Here is a 19,827-nt window from a genome sequence, read left to right as displayed (position 1 = left end):
AGAAATTATCTATATAATTTCTAAAAGTCTCTTCTTTGATGATGGAGACTGAGTGATAAATCTATCTTTCCTTTAAAGAACAAGGCAATCATTCATCTCAGCACAAAAGCTTATATGTTTCCCACTTATTCAATACTCCCTTTACTTCCACTGGATCTTCCACCTGTTCCAAGCTATGGTTCTTTGGGTGGTGGGTCAGAGAGAGAGAGAAGGGAGCTCAGGCTGTGTTCTTCAGGCTGGAGACAGTGACTTGGGCCTCTGAAACGCTCCCTCTGAGGTGGTCTTCTTGAGAGGACTTACAATGGCTCCTCTTCCTGCCTCTCTTCTCTCCTGTTAGGCATGCAGGCGCTCATGGGTGTTGTTTTTCATTCTTCACAGTACAGAAATTGTGGGGAAGACAATAGGCTTGTTTCTAATTTGGTGTTTCCGAAAGCTTGGCAAAATAGAAATGAGACAGGCATTCAAAAGTTGAAAAAGAGCATGTAAATAGCAATAACTGAAATTTGTGATTAAACAATTAACAAAAAAGAACCCTATGAAGTCATTAAAAGTATAAAGAGGGAGGCGCTTCCTGCTTTGTCATTACGGGTTTGAACTGTTATTATTTAACATTGATTGAGCACCAGCCGCAGGGGAGCCATTCTGCGAACGGCAGAGAGTTGGAAATAGTCGCTGATCAAGTGGCATTCTCGCTGGAACCAGCAAGCAAACCTGAAACGTGTCAGGTAGCATTCCACCAAGAGATGGGATGGAAGGGAGGGAATTCAGATGATGTGAGCGCTGGGGACAGAAAGAGAATGTGAGTTTTGGAGCAAAACAAGCAACGTGAGCTTGAATCTTGTCTTCCCACCGGTTATCTCTGGAACCTTGGGAAGCTTATTTAATTTCTCTCCACCTTAATAGCTCCATCTTGAAAGTGGGAGCGATGCTCTATTGCTTACACGGTTTTAGTGGGACTTGATCATATGGAGTGCAAAGAGATTCGAAAGACCCCGTAAAAGGTAGCCATTTTATCATGATTATTACGATTAGCTGCCTTCATTTATAACCATCTCATTGTTTTATAATATTGATGAATTCCAAGAATATTTAAATGTCACAAAGAATTTGAAAAAAGGAGGTGTTTAAAGGGATCAGGGAGAAGTGTACCAGTCAGTTAGGATTATGTTATTTCATTTGGCTTGAAGCCAAGCAAATGTTCAGCTGCTAGTTACAAATGCACCACCTGCCTTTGCCCTCTCTTTAATATACTCTTTAAAGTAGCGTGGTGGAAGGTATCCAGCTATACTCTGAGCATGCCATTTAATTTGCTGTTTTGAGCATCCAGATTCTTGAAGGTGTCCTGGCTTTGGACTGATTAACAACGAAGGTCAAGGAAGGCTTCTACCCAACCTGTTTAAAGGGAATAGTACTCTAGACAAATGCATTCATAATATATTTTTGCTTAGGACTTCTCTGTACTCCCGGAGAATGATGCTATTTCCCCCTATGTGTAATAACAGATGCAAGTTGGAGATTATGTAAGGACGGCTTAGGAGAGATAAGCATATTTTCTTGTGAGAGATGAAACAGAAGCACACAGAGAACAAAAGCACTCTACTGCAGTGGGGAATATGTTTGATGACCTGATGCAAATATTATACACTCTTGAAAGTACGAGTGTCATTTTGGAGTGTGCACTTCACTCCGCACATTCGCTATTTTATTTTAATGCACACGATCAGCACTAGAAGTGGAGAGGGTTACAGATAAGAAATTTTATAAACCTGGAGTATGCAGCTGTGGTGATCAGCAATAAAGCTAAGGGAGCAGGCATACCAGGGACCCACAGGCAGCCTTAATCTCCCCATTCGGCTAAAGAAATGCAGCAAGAAATACAACGGCATTCAAACAGGCAAGAAAATTGTATGTGGCAACTTCTTACAAATAAACGGAAGTTTAAAAAATAATCGAAGATACTTAGCAACTTGGAACATAGTGGGTCCCCAATAGACAAAGACCCATTTTTAATAATCTCTTCTTTCTGGAAGTATGATGCTATTGCTGGTTAGAGCAATATTAGAGTATATATTGAACACCTACTATGATCACAAAGATTCTAATCAAAATTTTTGTAACTTGGATTGTAGTACTTTTTTTTTAAAAAAAATCTCATCTTGAAGGCTTTCTTCTCAGTGTCCTGTGATAGAATTTCTGTAAAGTTGACCACACTAAGGCATGTTTTCAGATCTCTCCTATGGCCTTCATTGTTCACCTCTTAGAATCCAAAGAATAACAGGGGCTTGTCAAACTGTCTAAATTAAAATAAACAAGCAAAACAAAACCCAGTAAGACCCTACCCCAAAACTCAGCCGTGGTAATGTGAGAGACTGGAGATTTAAAGATTTTTCCTCTACCGTTTTTGCATCTTTTATTCTTGACAACAGTTTGTTTCTACCCCCTCTTCCACATGAAGTTCAAGACTTTTGTTTCTGTTCTTCTCCAATCCTCCTGATAAAATCTAGACTTCTCAATCAGTGTGCTGTGACCCCAGGAATCTGTATTTCTACCACGCTGCTAGGTAGTGTGCTTGTTCACAAATCAACTTTGAGAAGAAATAGAGAATTCTGTCATCGCAATACCTACTCAGATCCTAGGCTCTTAAGATTGCATGGCTCATAGGTTCTGGTAGGTGTTGAACCCTTGTTATTTGTAGCATGAATCCCAATGTAGTCACTTTAAACATATAGATGTAAAACTGCCAAGTCCTTTGAATAGGTAAAAGTTTTAAATTCCTGTTTGTTTTGTTGACTTCCCTTAATTATTGTTCAAGACACAAGTTTAAGACAAAAAACAACAACAAACTTTTATAACTCAGCCATCCGTGGTTACACACAGATTGGCTATCCCAGACTTATGAACCATATTGTTAATTGACAATTAAGAATGATGTGCATCTATTGGACTTGTTTAAATCAATCCATTCCCTTGCCTGATTGCTAAGTTTCAGGAGTGTGCACAAATGTTTATTTAGACTACTGAAGAATGTGTTTATAGGTCTGTTGATGAATTAGAAGGTCATCATGCCCAAAGGATATTTGTGCCCATATATTTTTTTTTTTTTTGAGAATTGTAGAGAAGTATATTATTGTGGGATGGATAATGGTGGGTTCCTTCCACACTTAGCAATTTCATAGCAATGATACAGCTGTGTACTATGGGAAACCACCCAAACACTTGGCAGAAATAGAATACCAATGGTTCATTTCTAATTAAACTTGTTTATTTTATTTTTTTCTCAGGGTGTGTATGGTCTTATTTCAGGTTTGAGCCGTTTCTGAAATACAAAGACTGAATTTGGGCAAAAGAGAAAGTCTGCGAAGAGAAGCTATTTTTAAGGTCTCAGTCTTGTTTTTTTCACCTGAACATTCTCTTTCCTTGTCTTTATCCATCCCTGTATGTCAGGCAATAGTTTATTTATCTTCTTTCCCTCTTATCTTTCATGCAAAATTTTTAGTGGATAATATGATATCAACTATTGAATATACAGATATAGGTCCAGGTTGTTTTATTTAAGCACATTTACATTTAAAAATTGGATTGGATTCTGGATTAGACTATGATGTCCCTTTTGGGGGGGGGGGAAGTAGACATTTGTGGGCTGATAGGAGAGAGGAACTTCCTAGAGCTTCTGGTTTAATAATAGGTGATAGTGGATTATGAGTTTTTAAAGACTACAGTTGTCCTAGTTGGCCTGGGAGTGATTTGGGGCTTGAATGACTTTGTAATTAGTACGCAAATGATCAACACCCTGTGCTCCAGTTTGCCAAGGACCCTTTCCCCACTCTGTCCAAACAGCAACTTGAACTTGAGAAGGATAACTGGTTTCAAAACAGAAAAGGGGCTATACTACATTGTACCTGACAAAACCACCTTTTAATTTTGCTATTTTATCCTTTACATTAAATGTTCAGCTGTTACATTAGAAAGATGGTGTCAGAAGTAGGACAAAAAGAATAAAAGGAGAAAAACCAAAGATTTGGTAGGTTTTTTTTCTCTCTCTCATTCTCTCATCAAATACTTACAGAGCACCTAGAACGAGTTACTGTGGGGAGTACAAAGAATAAATTGTTTCCCCTTTTGAGAGAACAGACTAACTTGTGACTTATCCTGAAATAATAATGTCCTCATGTATAAGAAGGGAAAACCATGCAAAACAATTTCCCATTTGAACCAATACCTGGGCACCATGTGGCACAATCTCATAGGGTGGCTTTTATAGGTGTACTTCAGCAAATGGTTCCTACTGGAGTTGTACAGGGTCCAACATGAGCAGCCCTCTGAGGCAACCCTGCAATACTTTAAGGACAATAAAAAAGAATGACTTTGGTGGATAGAGAAGACTGGATTAGTTCACTGGATTACACAAAGGGGAATGAAGGGAAGGGAGAGGAGATGGGAATGGGAATGATAGTAGAATGAATGGGACATCACTTTCCTATGTTCATATAGGAATACACGACCAGTGTAACTCCACATCATGTACAACCAGAAAAATGGGAAGTTATATTTCATGGGTATATAATATACCAAAATACATTCTACTGTCATGTATAACTAAAAAGAAGAAATAAAAAAAATTAAATGACCTTTTTGCCCCTAACATCACCTTAATTTTACTTCTTTGGTAACACGATAATCAAGTTGCCGTTCACTCTTAAATTGACAAAAATTTCCAATTGATCCAAATGCTCCTGGAATGTTTTTTCTTGAGAATTCATTCTGTACGTCATTTGAGGGAAAATGTAAAAATAAGGAAGGAGTGTTTTTAAGCAATTTTGAGTGACTCTAACTTCAACTTGTTATAGATTTTTAGGGTTATTGGCAGGTTTAATCTCACTGATGGGATAGAATCTGTTCCACTCTCTTCCCAGACAGAAATCACTCTTCTTGAGTCAAATATTTGACTCCTCTTTATTCAAACTTGATTTCCAGCCCTATCAATTCCTTTAATCAGACTGATATTTTTCAAAAGCACATATTAAGATACATTTAGCCTCCAGGTGCTGTGGCGAATGCCTGTAATACCAACGGCTTGGGAGGCTGAGGCAGGAGGATCGCGAGTTAAAAGCCAGCCTCAGCAAAAATGAGGTGCTGAGGAACTCAATGAGACCTTGTCTCTAAATAAAATACAAAATAGGGCTGGGGATGTGGCTTAGTGGCTGAGTGCCCCTGAGTTCAATCCCTGGTACTCCCTACCCAAAGAAAGATATATCAAGTCAATATGGGGGGGAAAAAAAAAGAGTGAGCAGATTTACAGTCACGGAAAACCAAAATTGTCAATGCCTTTTCTTCCAGGCCTTTTATTTATTTATTTAAAAAATGTACCTCCCACATAAAGGTGAGCTGTTTCACTTGGACCAGTGCAGTCACAATCATCCAAGGGTTTCGTGAGTAATTAGCAGCGTGAACACAGCCCGCACATTCTGAGATGTGTACATATCTATCCAAGCAGAGGGGAAATCGTGTAATTAATTTTGAAGCTGTTATGATGTTTCAATTGATTTGGATCAGAAAAAGGAGAACAATTAAGAAGAATCAGAAAACAATATCCCTTTTAGTATTCTAAAGGGAAGAGAAAAATTAAATAGGAGTTTAATTGAAAATTCTGCTCTATATGAGGGGAATGGAAGGTTGTGTGGAAAGGAATCCTGACTTATTCGGAGAGCGCTTGTACTGGGCCAGCGTCGCGGGCAATGAATGTCCAAACGCTCATGACCTGAAAGCTTTCAGTAGGATGGGAAGGTCAGGTCAGAAGTCACAATATTAAAATTATTTCAGGCAGCCATTTAACTCAAAGTTCTTGCTTGAATTGCAACCTTCTGGAATTATTCTACTGGGAAAATATTACTCACATAGATTTAAAATGTTGCCATTATTTGAGACCTTTCAAGGCCTATTTTTCCTTCTTCATGCGACCTTATAACTATGAAGTTGGAATACAAGTGCGTCTTCACAGCCGCTGAAAAAAATCATGGATTATTTGCTTAACAGAAAAAGCATGTTGATATGCTTTCAGGCTAATGATAGAAAGTAGAATAAACAAAAGCTACGTTTTAAAGTTTTCAAAACAATCTTGCTTATAATGGCTAAGAATTACATGTCCATAAAAATTGCATTGTCTCTATATACATTTATCAATTACTTAATTAATTATGTATTAAGTGTCTCCTATATTTATGATCATACTTCCTGTTTCTGCTTTTTCCATTCTTACTAGGAAAAAAAATGTTAGGGTTTCCTGTGCTTACGGTACTCATAATGCTCTTGTGAGCACAGATTTTCAGGAAAACCAACTGTATTATGTTGGAACCTCAAAAATCACATTCCTTGGAACCCTACTTGAGTGGAGACAGCAAGACAGACAAAATCCATATTATAGCTAGGTGTGGTGGCGCATGCCTGTAATCCCAGGGGCTCTGGAGGCTTAGACAGGAGGATAGGAGTTCAAAGTCAGCCTCAGCAATGGTGAGGCAACTCAGAGAGACCCTGTCTCTAAATAAAATATAAAATAGGGCTGGGGGTGTGGCTCAGTGGTTGAGTGCCCCTGAGTTCAATCCCTGGTACCCCCCACCCCACAAAGAAATCTATATTATATCAGTCACGGAATCTACTGCTTAACGGTTTGATTTTAAAAAATAATGACATGCGTCTTGTGGATTATGGTGGAATTTTTGTCTTAAAAAGGAGACTGAAGTTAGTCCTCAGTACATTTTGTTCAGATTGTATACTTTCTCTTCTTCTGATAAGTGTAGTTGTATGGCCTCAAATCTTCTTATGATTTACTCATTATTAGAGTGAGTTTTTGCTAATCATCTAAGAAAATCAGAGTCAAAAGAAAATAAATGGACAAAAAGTCTTATTTTATGAAAACAATTATTTCTGGCCTCTGGTTAGATGGGCTTACGGCTGGGCAGCTGAATCTTTTTGGTGAGTTAAGCATTTTGGTTTCCTTGAGTTCAAGGTACTTTCTCTCTTGGGCGAGACCACTCGAGGCAGGACAGACAAGGTGAGCAGTTGCTGTCACCCTTAAAATTTTATTTGCTAAGGTCAAGGTTCAGGGTGAAATAGTAGAATCTGGTTCATGGCTGATATAGGAAACACATTGTCAGAGGACACCAAATTTTCCCTCTTACCACGTGTTAGCCCAAGAAAACAGTGAAGTGAGCAAAGAAAAGTCTGTGGTGCACTCTGGGTAGATTTCATGAGCTTTCACATACGGCTACCTACTCCCTCACTGTATAAGGGAAAGAAAGTGGACCAACAAAGTGTCCCCCAGTATGGACAAGCAAGATCTGTTCAATATGCTTTGAAAAAACCCAAATGTTCTTGTGTTTTCGTTTCACCCAGTCACCGACCTCTTTTTTCTTTCCGCCCCAGAACTGTGTTCTCTTCACTCTTTCACTAAGCTTTTCACCGAGCTTCCTTGAAAGTAGGGTGCCTTGTTGCATGGTTGTCATTTTTCCTGTTGCCATATAGAACTTACTCCTTGTAAAATGCAGCTGCGATGAAGATGATGTTCGTATTTCAATCTGATAATAAACCAAGGAGGCATGGAGACTAAATTGCAATCTTGAAAAACAAAAACAACAAAAAAAGTACCATATTGAGAAGGGCAAGCTTGAGTTTCCTCTGATTATATGATAAAAGAAACTTCAGGTGTAGGGAGCTGGAAGCCCCAGCATTTCTTCTCTCCAAACCTCCTGTGTTTTCCTGCTCCATTATTGAATAATCATATGAATATACTGCAGAGGCCTTCTTACCTGGTCGCTAAGGCCTCTGTCTCCTTGGCAACTAAACTTTTCAGAGATTACAGGGAAAATGTTTTCTTCAGTCCCGGAACTGTTCTAATATTTTCAAATGTCAGGAAAAAAAAAAAAAAAAAAAGATCCTACAATCCCACAGGCACTGGTGTGAATGGGGGCAAGAGATACTATTTACAAACTTATTTAGTAGATTCGTAACCAGGCATAACCTTCAACACATGGACATACATTTTAAAAATTAAAAAAAAAAAAAAAAACAAGTAAAGTGCCAGGGATGGTAGTGCACATCTGTAATACCAGAGACTAGGGAGGCTGAGGCAGGAGGATCTCAAATTTGAGGTCAGCCTGGGCAACTTAAATAAGAACCTATTTCAAAATAAGGACTGGGGATGTAACTCAGTGGCAAAGCACCCCTGGGTTCAATCCCTAGTACCAAAAAAAAAATGGGGAGACAACAACAGATAAACATGGTAGAAATTAAGAGATTCACCCCTTTCTCTATCCTGAAGGAACTGGGTGTGGGACATTCTGACTTTGTCTTATCCATTTTCAAAATAAGGAATTATTTTTACATTTGCTAGAGATCAAAAAAAACGTGGGGGCAAAGAAATTATAAGAGTATTGATATTGATTTTCATTTTGAGTATGCAGAGAAAATGCAATTTTACACATTTTTTATTATTAGATATTCCTCATGAGCCTCCATCTATCAAGTATCACTTATTTGGGGTTATCTCTAATTGATCTCTAATTTGAAACATTCTTGTTAAGTAAAATGATATTGCAGAGATTTTTTGTTTGTTTGTTTGTTTTAAAACACTCAACTCCCTTGGACTCCAAACCATTTCACTACAATAGAACCTTTTGGTATGGGAGAAGGAATACTGTTTTTCCATGGGAATGAGGAAAAAAGGTTTTTGGTTAGTAACCTTTGCTTTTTCTGCAAAGGTGACCTCTGAGGAGTGATTGATCCCTTCACTGCGGGCCTATACTGCTGAAGGGCTTGGGGTCTCTGAGCTGTTCTTTCCTGGTCTATTCAGAGCACACTGGTACCCTCTGCTGATTTTATACCATCAGGATGCTCCCTGGGATATGGTTACCCCTGACGAACAGTGATACCTTCTTTACTTCAGGTTCAAAGTATCTGCTCTCTGGTCCTCATCTGGGTGCTCCAACCCCTATTCTCCTGCCACAGTAACTTAGCCAGATCCTAACTGACACTCATATGCCCTCAGACTCACATGTGAGAATCAAGTCTGACTCAGGAAAACTGAACTCTGACCCACCCATAAGCTGGAAACTCTCATCCCAGAATCCCACCTGTGAATTAGGATGAAGACCCCCTGATGTCTGTGTTTTCCTTAGCTTTATTTACCATACCACATCTTTCTCACCCATCCACTCTCCCTCCAGGTAGAAGTTCTCCCAACCCATTCTTCTTCTACTTTCTTGCTTCTCTGCATAACCCCAGATGTCTTTGAGGAATAAGATTCTCTTTCATTTTCTCTTTTTATCTAACCTAAGCCTTTTTACACCTTCTAATTTTCCTCCAGCTGCACGTTTATGCTTAGGTCTTAATGGTGGACTGACGATAGGAGGGCTGGGAGAGTGGTGCAAAATGGACCTTTCTAAATCAAGGTGAAGATCAGAAGGCTTTTCAAAGAATATATCTACTGACCATTGCGTACAACTGAGGTTATTACCTGAGAGCATCTGGGGAAAGGAAAATGTGCAGAGACAGCAACAAGAGACTGAAGGCCTTGAGCAGTGCTAAGAGAAGCAGCATCATTAGATGCAGAAAAATATCAAACAGCCGGGATGAATAGGGGTGGAAGGGTTCCATAGGACAGTGAATGGGAAGAGGGGACCTTGGGATTTCCTTTGGGCCAGCTGGGCATGGGCTGAGCAGAGAAGAAAGAATATGGGAGGGAAGATAATGTCAGGAGAGATTGGAAGGTAGATGCTAGCACAGGATGGGAAGGAGAGCAAAGTCAAGAGGTAGGGGGTCTGAGATTAATAGGGGCGGTCAGGTGGGCAATGGGTCAAGACATGAGGAGTGATGCCCTTTAACACTAGGTGTGTGGAAGGCATTCCTTTAATGTGGAGCTTTGAGCACATCTTCCTAGAATGACTCTTGAACAAAAATAGACAGGACATGCCAAACGCCAAAATAGCCCTCTTATTTTCACCACTGACTAGGGGGTCCATTAAAAATGAATTTCTATTATCCCTGTGACTGTTTTTTTTTTGTCTCAGCCTGTGTTCCATGCAAGCAAGCTCATACTCATCACCCCAACTGTGAGTTCTAACATAAGGGGGCAAGCTATCTTTCTCCTTATCACCTCCATCAGAACACCATGACTGATGCTCATGAGACCCTTAATAGCCTTTGTCAAGTGCATGAATTGATGAAAGAATGAATGATTCCCTTGAATTCTTAAGAAGAAGTCTTCTAGCCCAACTAAATTAATCCTTAAGTATTACTTAAGTATGGACTCAATTCATTCTTAGTTGAGAAAGGAGTTGATAAATACTAAGACATCTAGGTAAATGAGTCAGAGAAAAAAAATGTTCAAAAGGCAGAAAATATTCTAGAAGTGACCTATTAAGACACCCCTGTGAGGTTCCTTATTACCTTGCCAGGAAAATAACAGCCCATCATCAATACAGATAATTGCTGAAGCACATTGATAGGAAAGGCACCTTAATTAAAGATTCTATTGGAAACATATGTGAACCAATCCAATTTCTAGGCCACAGGGCAATAATAACCTTCGTATCTAATATGTTTCTTATTTTTTATGAGCATTAAGTGTTTGGAGCAATACTGTCTAATTGGACCAAGCACAGGGGAAAAGAACATTGTTGCTGTTTGCTTCTGTGTTTGATCCAGCCTTTGAACATAACTGCAAAGCACAGGGCCATGTGAAACTCTTATCCACAGTCCAACTCCTAGGACATGATGAACACAGATAAGAAGTCCCAGCTAAGTCCACTAGATGTAGATGTGAATGCTGGAGATTTGGTACTTGGGTCTTGATGGGGATGCAGGTTCCTTTTGTTACCCAAATGTCTTTCCAGACTGAATGGATTCTTTCCTATGTTACTGAATTCCACAAGAGAGTAAAGAAGTAGAGCTTTAAGTACGGACAGAAAGAAAAATATCTTTAAGGAGAAAACTAAAATTGCCATTAGAAGTAACAGTGCCTAAATTATGAAAAATGTATAGCTTCTGTTTGCAATAAAATATTAAAACTTGATATAAGAATAGTTGGTGGTAGAATATGCCCTGAATTTTGGATTACACCAAGGTATCCATGTACTAAGATTTATCTGAATTTTTACTGAGTTTATATGTTTGGAATGGAGAAAAAAAAAAGACTTCTTAATTTGGAGCCATAATTGGTTCATAAAGTACTTGCTGCATGTTCAATAAATAGTTCAAACTGAGATAGGACAGGAATACTGTTTTTTTTTTTTAAATACTGGTTATTGATAGATGAAAGATGTTCTCATCTACATGAATTTTAATTGTACTCTTTTTTAACATTTCACACAAAAAAAATGTTGCTTTTTTTGTTGGTACCAGGGATTGAACCTAGGGGTGCTTAACCACTGAAACATATCCCCATCCCTTTTTTATATTTTATTCGAGACAAGATCTGGCTGAGTTGCTTAGGCCCTCGATAAGTTGCTGAGGCTGGGTTTGAACTCACGATCCTCCTGCCTCAGCCTCCCAAGTCACTGGGAACATGTTGCTGTTAAATGATTTGGTGAACTAAATGACAGGCTTATTCTATCAGATATATGTACTATTGCTTATGTTACTTTTTTAATAGCACTGTAAATAAGCCAGTGGCTATTTTCTTGAAAAATATCTTTTAACAAAATAACTCAACTCATCCATTCATAATAGTCATGTATGTGGTAGAGTTGACCCAGTGTTCTCTCTAATACATTTGTTTTGATTAATAGCAAAACAGAGTTGTGAACATAAGACAGCTTCCCTTTGAGTACTGTCAATCAGAGTTCATTTCTCACTCAACATTCTTTCCTATTGGGCTAAATTTTCCCCTTTGGTATCTTTGTGGATACTAGGAATATTCTTTTTTTTTTTCCTTTTTTTTTAGGAATATTCTTTATTTAGTGGGTTGCTTATTTGTTTTGGTCTGAATGGTCAAGAGGGCTGTACTGGCAAGTTGGGGTTGGTAGGATTAATATCTTCACCTTTCATTAATGGTGGCCTTTTGGGGTCCTCTTGAGGACTTATTTATTTACTTATTGGTACAGGGGATTGAACTCAGGGGCGCTTATCTACTAAGCCTCATGTCCAGTCCTTTTAAATATATTGAGACAGGGTCTCACTGAGTTGCTTAGGGCCTCCCTAAGTTGCTGAGACTGACTTTGAACTAACTCATAATCCTCCTGCCTCACCCTCCTGAGCCACTGGTAAGAAAGTGGCCTTTTGATTGAAGCTTACTGGGTCTGACTTTGTTTTGTACTGCTGTAACAGAATACCTGAGATGGGGTAACTTACAAAGAACAGAAATTTATTTCTCACAGCTTTAATAGCTAGGAAGTCTGAAATCAAGTTGCCAGCCTCTGGTGAGGGCTTTCTTATTGCTATATCTGCTGCAGGTGCAAGGGCAAGAAAGTGCCAACTCCCTCCATCATACACCTTTATAAGTGACCTGATTCCACGCACAGGTGAGGAGCCCTAGTGGTCTAATTGCCTCTTGAGGGCCCTGTCTCTCAATACCATCACATTGGCACCTTTTGAACTTTAGAGGAAACATGTTCAAATTATAGCAGAATCCTCATATGCTACTTGAGAGTTATGAGATGTCATCATACACTGTCAGTAAGGTGACGTTACAAGTGGAGAGGTGACTGAGATTGAATCTTCACTGATAGGGCCTAGTCCACGATTCCTTTAGCTGTGGCTAATTAAGAGACACTTGTTATTGGTGGCTAACTTGAACACTATCCATCAGGAGATATCCTAATGTCAAGTTCTCTTTGACTTTTTTTTTTTCTGATACCCTTTAATTATTTACCAGAGCAGAGAGGTTTTAGGGCATTGGTTCTTGTACAGCACGTTTTTGAATTACTTCTATAGTTAGTTAATTATTTCAGATATATAAATAGTACTTGCATCAACATCAAACAAAACAAAATCTAAACCTTGGTAATTACTTACATCTTACTCTTTCCTCTCCCCACCAACTTTTTCTCTCTGAAATCAGAAAGGATAAACGACTTGCCCAAGGTTACAGTGGGAAAGGGAAGAAAGGTATTTTAAAAACATGTTTGAACCATCTCACTGTTAATGGTAGGCTTAGAAAAAATAGCAAAGAAAAAAAGAAGTTCTATGGAAGAGACACTTTGCCTCATTGTCAGCAGATGGATTGTCCACTGTATGAAGGTAAAAATGAAAATATGAGGAATATTCTGTGAGTGATAAGTGCTTTTGGCAGTCGTGAAACCTTAATTATCCATAAATTCCAGACACATAGTATAAGAAAGGGCAATAATAGGCAGACCTGATTAAGTGATCTGTACACACAGTGTTTACTGGCTACATTGCTTAGCTTTCTTGAATCTTTAACCCAAGGTGCTTCATTTGTATACATGCTAAATCCCCCATCATCATGTACCACATAGAATTTAAGAATTTATCACAAGGTGCCTCCTTTTACATATCTATCCAAGTAACATTATCTCCCTCAATATAGTCACCTTGGAAGACCTGGCGCTTGCTCTGATAATGTTGCCAATTTCTTGAAATGTTTTTGGAGCTTTTTGTAATTGGATTCTCACCCACTACCATCTTAAGAGATGCCTAATAAAACCCATATCATTATTTAAAAATTCCGTCTCCCTACTCTACTACCACTAGGACTAGCATTTTTCATTATTATACCAGTCGGGATTTTTGGCCGCAAGCAACACGAAACTGACTCTTAACTGATGTAAGTAGAAAAGGAATTTATTGATGGAAAACTTGGTGGCTCCAAGGATTTCCGGGAAAGCTGGATAATTAATCTTTTCAAAATAGGTAGATTCTAAAGGCATCCACGCATTCAGAGGAACAAATATATCCCATGACCTAGCGTTGTGAAAGCACAACTGAGCGTGGGGTGCCACAGCACTTGCTTTTGACACCAACAGCAATGGACCTGGCTGACATTGATGTTCTGTGTGTTGCTGTCACTGCCATGATCTGCCAGTTCAAGATTTAAACACCCAGTTGGGTTTATCTGATTGGCTTTTACCACACCACGGTCCTATGACTCTCAGAGAGTGGGAGAAACGATTGTTCAGCTTTGTCACCTTCATTAGTAGTCAGTGACTTCTCATGATGGCAGAGATGCAGAGAGGCTCAAAACCATTTTTGCTTCTCATCCGGAGGATGGCATTGTTTCTGGTGGCCAGGATCTGCTTCCCAGCCCCTCTTTCATTTAGATGTGACAAGGTGACTAATTCTTAAGAATAGAATGGAAATGGAAATGTGGGTCAATGATGACGGTAAGAATGGGGGAGCTTTGTTCACTTCCTCTTTCTCCTTCTGAAGGACCTTATATTAAAGAAACAGAGCCCCAACCTGGAAGGAGCTTGGAACCAACTCAGCTCCAACTTTGCATAATTGTGTAAATGGGAAATGAACTTTTGAGAGCTGTGTACCCTTATTGTCGTTATTAATTCATTTCTCTGTCTCACCCTCAGTCTTTATTGGTACTAACTATTGGACTTCTGATACAGTGACAACTTTAGGAATTATGGTAGGTATAAATTAAGTATTTGTATAGTAAGAGAATAATTAATTGATTCCCACTTAATGGTGGAGACCTGAAAGAAGAGAGGTGGCATCTATCAGAACAGGACCAGAAGTTTCACTACCCTTATATGTTGTACAGTGCAATGGCCTAGACATATGATACACAGTTTTCCTGGTTATGTCCTATGCTGTCTTTAATCCCAGACTGAGATTTAATTGGACTTAGCCATAATTCTTAGAATGACCTTGACTCTAGCAGGGGTCAGTGGTGCACGCCTATAATCCCAGTAGCTGTGGAGGCTGAGGCAGGAAGATCACGAACTCAAAGCCAGTCTCAGCAAAAGTGAGGTGCTAAGCAACTCAGCGAGACCCTGTCTCCAAATAAAATACAAAATAGGGCTGGGGATGTGGCCCAGTTGTCTAGTGCCCCTGAATACAATCCATAGTACACCCTCCCCCAAGAAAAAAGAATGACCTTGACTCTGCCTAATATACATGTCTTAAAAAATCATCCAACCTCACATTTCCATCCTTTCACGTTAACAACAAATTATTCAAGCTGGACCTGGTGGCACATGCCTCTAATCCCAACTACTAGGGAGGCTTCGGCAAGAGGATCACAGTAAGGGATGGGGATGGTGCTCAGTGGCAGAGTGCCCCTGGGTTTAATCTCCAGCACCATAAAACAAAACAGAAAACAAGTTACTTAAAAAAAAAATACCTTCCGTTATGCAGCATATCAGTATGTCCAGACTCTGAGGTTACCATTATTTTATCCAACGAGGGCTTCAATAGAAATATCCTTAAGGAAAGAGATGGTTCTTTCAGTTCCTAAAAAAAGAAACTTTACATCTCTATACATAAATTTAGCCTATAAATTTTTTTTTCTGCTCATGAACACATACCCTCTTCTACTAAAACACAGCCTGTCCTCTAAAACCCTTGACAAAACCTTCCTTCGCAACATCTTGGGAATCTTTGTGACATAATTTTTCTTCATAAGACTCTCCTTATTTTCATTTTTGCCATATATCTCCTCCTAAGAAAGGTCATATAGAAGAGATGTGTCAAGCCCCTGGAAAGTTCTAGACCAAGTATTTTCCCCAAAGAACAAGCCTATCTCTGTGGAATATTCCAGACCCACAGAGAATTCTCCCCTTGGGTTTCAAATTACAATGTCACTGGTCCTACTTAATGTTTCTTCCTAACAGGGGAAGTGAGATTTTTCTCTGAGATAATTCTAGTTAAACACAATGGCTGCCTTTTTACACACCCTGATGAGAAAACAGTGAACAGACTCTACTTTTTCATGATAGCATCTTCCAGATGAGTACCTATGTTGGGGAGATAAAGCTGCAAATCTTGGAGGTATCAGTGCCCAGGAGAAGAATGTCTCCAGAGTAAGTCAGATTCCTCAGATAGACCATGATGGGATTGTAGTGATCATCAAAAGCCGAGTATATGTCTTAACATTGCGTCTTGCGGATAGGAGCTGACTTAAGTCCTAAAAAATCAAGAATGGGACCATGTGGTGCACAGATAAAGAAATCTAGCTTTTTTGGTTCCACTTATCTCCATACCTTCTCTAACTCCTGAAAGTATTCTAAAAATAATTTTGTATCCATGCTAAGATTCTTTAAAAGGCAATTTCCACACTTCCTAGAGCTCTGCTGCCCAAGCTGTCTTGGATTTTACAACACCTCCTCAGGCATTAGTAAATGAAGAACCAACTGGGAACATTATTCTTTTCCAAAGAGGTAGTTAAATGCTCCCAGGAGTGAGTCACTGCTCTCAAATATAAATATATTAATAGGTAAACCTGGGATTTATCACCAATGGTCAAGGTTTAAAGGAACCTTCAGCTTACAAACTCCTAGAAAAATTAATCTTGTGAGATAAGACCTTCAAGATCCACTGCCTGGGCACTTCAATATTTTTCATTTTTTTGTCGGGGGGAGAGTACAGGGGCACTTGACCATTGAACAACATCCCCAACCCTATTTTGTATTTATTTAGAGACAGGGTCTCACTGAATTGCCAAGCATCTTGCTTTCTCTGAGTCTGGCTTTGATCTTGCGATCCTCCTGCCTTAGCCTTCTGAGCTGTGATGTGTACACCACCATGCCCAGCCTTCAATATTTTTCTTATGATCACAAGCATCTTCAGATCTTTCTTACCAGAGATGTCCCCCACTCCAGGGAAGTCTGGTAGCCTGATGTGGGAGCTAACATTAGCAAGGGGTACAGAAGAGTGGAAAAAGAGATGAATGAGCCAATATGATTCTACAACATGTACACTCCGAAAAATGAGAAATTATATCCCATCTATGTATGATATAGCAAAGTGCATAAGTGCATTCTACTGTCATGTATAACTAATTAAAACAAATTTTAAAAAGAGAGAGATGAAAGAGATGTTTTTACCAGCTCTGGAAATCATGGTTCCGTTAGGTTATTTGTGTCTATTCTGTCTAATTTAATTCTCACTAGATTATAAACTCCTGTGCAGAGTAAGTAACTAGCACTAATATTCCCTTATACAAGTGAGAAATCTGAGGCTGTCATCCTCTTCTACTTCAAACTTTCTATGATTTGGAATTATGAGAATAAAGTCAAACTTCCTATAAGGTCTTTCACACACTTGATCCTGCACACCATCATGTACAAACGTATTGAATTACCTGAATTTCTTCACAGGCCCCTCTTTTTCTCTTCTCCCCTAGTGTTGGTCATCTGTTATTGTGGAACAGATCCCTCCAGCACCCAGTGGCTCAAAATAGCAAGGGGGGCTGGGGTTGTGGCTCAGTGGTAGAGGGCTTGCCTAGCACATGTGAGGCCCTGGGTTCAACTCTCAGCACTGCATATAAATAAATAAAAGTCTATTGACAACTAAAAAATATGTTAAAAATAAATAGCAAGGGTTTCTTGTCTCTCAGGATTCTGTGGGTTGGCTGGGTGTTTCTTCTGCCAGTCTTGCTTGGGTAGCTCAGGTGGTTGTAGTCATCTAGTGGACCAGTAGGAGCTGGGGTGCTGACAGGGCCTCACTCACATTTCTGGGGTGTTGGTAAAGATGACCAGAAAGCTGGGATGTCTCTCATTATGCAGACATCTAGCTCAAGCTTGATACATAGAAACCACCTTCTAAGAAGGTAGGAATGGAGACTGCAAAGTTTTTAGGGTCTTGGCTGTAGAATTTCCACATCATTTCCTTCATATCCTATTGGTCTGAGCCAGTCACAAGGTGTGGCTTATGCTCCTCTGTTGGCCACCTTTCTCCTTCCTCCTGTGACTCCTGCTATCATATCCCTGTTATAGCCCCTATCACATCTGATAGTCATGCTCTGAAGTCATCTGTGTCTTCTCCACATCGTGAGTCTACAATTTCATATCTAGGGCCTGGCACCTGGTAGGAGTTCATGCAGGATCAGTCAAATGGGGGAAGCTCAAACAGTTCAGAATCTATGTAATCCAAGATTACACAGAAAAAAATAAGCTCTGGGACACTGCCTGTGGGTCTTTCCTTAGAAAAAGAAGACATTATATTGACTTTTTTAATATTCATGGTGAATACAATGGAATAATCTTCTGACCTTGGGTTGTAAGAATGAGGGAGTAATTGAAGCAGGGGGTCATTCTCATTGTCAAGTTTGTCCTGGGACAGAAGTGCTAATGAAGAGCTGGAATAGAGTCCTGCTACTCTGAATGTGTCCAGGGACTGGAAACATCAACATTATCTGGGAGGTGGTTAACAAGATGAAGTCTCAGGCCCTGCTCCAGATAGACTGAACCAGGATTTGCATATTGACAAGATGCTCAGCCATTCTTATCTACTTTCAATGTTTAGAAGCACCCCCATTAGAGTATATTCTGGAATCCTGTCCACATGATTCTTCTGAGGCACCGTGGAAGGAACCTCACCCTCCCTCGTGGGTAAGATTGCATTTCTCAATGAATTTTCACCAAATTTCCAGAGTGACTTGTTTGGCCTTCTCTGATCTTAATATAAATAAAAGCCACACAAATGACTCTGGGCTTTTTGCTGAGGTTTGTCAGTAGAGTCTTGAGAAGGTGTTTGTTACCAAAACATTGTCAAAATGTTTGAACTATTTTAGTCTTATGCTGTACTTTTAAGTATTTAAATAGCAACAAAAGAATAAAGTGTAAGCAGTGTAGGCGAAACCTTGTATTTCCTAGAATTTGTATCATTATGTTTCCAACTTTTAAACTGCACATGGAAGTGTTTTTTGTTTTTTCCTTTTAAGTGTTTAAAAAAAAGCAAAAAACCAAGACATAAAGAATGAAGCAGGAGAGAGTTGGCTATTTTTTTTTAAACTGGAGAAGAAAAACATAAAACCACAGGTAAGTGAAAGTGTGGGAAGAGATACAAACAAAGCTTATCTAAATTTAACCATGGTTTTATTAACTAATCAAAAACAATCATTTTCCATGTCATACACATAATTCAAACCAGGAGTTTCAGGTGACAATCCATTAAGTATATTTATTATTATATTACTATTTTTGTTTAGATAAAAAGATCCATATCACCATTGATTTAGAGATTTATTAAAAATGCTAATTGAGTTGGTTTTAGGTATAAGCATGTGCATATGTGTCTGTGTGTGTGTGTGTCGGCCTACACGCATATATGTCATATATATAGATGGAATCTTCTTCAGAACCATCATTCATGAATAGACTTCCAGGAACTCTACCAGCCTTATTAAGATTTGAGCATTCAGTCAAAAAACTTAACACACACACACACACACACACACACACATATACACACACACACACAAAATAACCCAATCAACAAATGGGCTAAGGAACTGAGCAGACACTTCACAGAAGAAGAAATACAATCAATCAACAAACATATTAAAAAAAGTTTATCATTTCTAGCAATAGAGAAATCTAAATCAAAAGTTCTCGATCCAACATGGCGGCAAGTGGGGAGGCAGCGCTTTCAGTACCTCCGCAACAACGGGGTCAGAGAGACGCATGGATACGCTTAGATTCGACCTGCTGAGAAACTCCTAGCAAAATTCCACTAAAGAGAGACCGGCCGGGAATTGGTAGGATTTTTGGAGGTGACAGTTTGTGCTAGACGAGTGAATCTCCGACACGCAGCGCAGAGGTCCAGACCCGCCAGCCGCTGCCCACGCGACTCGGCGACTGTCGGCTGCCTGCACGCGGCCCCCTTGTCAGGGCGGATAGCCTCCGAGGCGCAGCGCAGCAGGAA

This window comes from Marmota marmota, unplaced genomic scaffold (assembly GCF_001458135.2).
Source record: "Marmota marmota marmota unplaced genomic scaffold, marMar, whole genome shotgun sequence".
Lineage (NCBI taxonomy): Eukaryota > Metazoa > Chordata > Mammalia > Rodentia > Sciuridae > Marmota > Marmota marmota.
Note: the sequence above shows the minus strand (reverse complement) of the source record.